Below are 1,573 nucleotides of genomic sequence, written 5' to 3' on the forward strand. Positions count from 1 at the left end.
GATGAATACTGGAATTTGCTTGTTAGGTAGGACAATAGGTTGTAGGACTGACTGGTATAGTTCACTAGTGGCTAAACAATGTCCTACTCTCATCAAATGGAGCAAATTTTATTTTCTTCTCTTATTGAGGGCTCTTAGAGCTCTTCGCACAATCCATACATATATCCATTTTGTCAAACACATCTGTACATATGTTATCATCTTTTTCAAAACATTTTCTTTCTACTTGATCCCCTGGCATCAGCTCCTCATTTCCCCCCTCCCCCATGTCCCCTTGATAATTTATAAATTATTCTTTTTTTCCCCCTTGTCTTACACCAACTGCTGTTTCATTTAGCCCTCCTTTTTGCTGTCTGTCCCCCTGGGAGGGGGTCATACATTGATCATTGTTCCCCCTTACCACTACCACCCTCCCTCCTCTCCTAGTATGGCTGCTCCCCTTATTGGTCCTTAGGGGGTTATCTGCTCTGGATTCCCTGTGTTGTGAGCTCTTATCTGTACCAGACTACATGACATGTTCTGGTCTAGCCAGATTTGTAAGATAGAATGGGGAGGGGGGTTGTCCAATTGACTACTAATGGCCTTTGGATCTCCACTCTGCCCTCCCCCTCATTCCCATTGATATGGTTTTGGTTTGTTTGGGTTTGTTTGGGTCTTTGATGCCTGATACCTGATCCCATCGACACTTCATGATCACACAGGTTGGTGTACTTCTTCCACCATGTGGACTTTGTTGCTTCTCAGATAGATGGCCACTTGTTTATCTCCAAGCCTTTAAGACAACAGATACTTTATCTTTTGGTAGCTGGGCACCATGAGCTTTCTTTACCACATTTACTTATGCACCCATTTTGTGTTCAGTGATCATGTGGGGGAATGTGAACATCACGGAGTGCTGGGTTAATAGAACACATTTTTCTGGTGTTGAGGGAGTACTTGAGTTTAGGCCCAATGTCCATCTGTTACCATAATATTCTATAAATGAATACATGTACTACATAGATCTATTCCCTTGTCATTGTATGTAAATGTATTTACATATACTATACATGTCTGTATTTAGACCTCTATAAATGTCCTTTGCCTCCCAGTTCTTTCCTCTATTTCCTTTTACTTTCCTCCCTTCCCACTATCATGTTCGGCCTTCATTTGGGTTTTGGTAATTCCTCTCAGCTACATTGCCCTTGATCTAGCTCCCCCACCTCCCCCCACCCCAAGCATCCTATGAGCTCCTCGCCATCAATTTTAGCTCACTTATTCTTCCATTGTCCCTGGTTTTATTGGCACCTCCCTCGTTTCCCCCACCTTCTCCCTCCCGTGTCCCCCTGGGACTGTCAGTCCCATTGTTCTCTCCTCTGGATTATTCATCCCACCTATCTTGTCAGCACAAATATGCATAGACAGTAATACACGCGAAAACAAAGCAAAGCAAAACATAACCAAAAAAATTAACAACAGTTAATACAATGAAACAATAAATAAATAAAAGCAAAACGAACAGCAAAAACTGCAAAGCCCTCAAACCGTCTGTCTGTTGACCTTTATGAGTGTTTTCTAGTTGCGTCCACTGGGC

Source organism: Echinops telfairi, unplaced genomic scaffold (assembly GCF_000313985.2).
Source record: "Echinops telfairi isolate 266 unplaced genomic scaffold, ASM31398v2 ScPeMD7_2186;HRSCAF=2738, whole genome shotgun sequence".
NCBI classification, from domain to species: domain Eukaryota; kingdom Metazoa; phylum Chordata; class Mammalia; order Afrosoricida; family Tenrecidae; genus Echinops; species Echinops telfairi.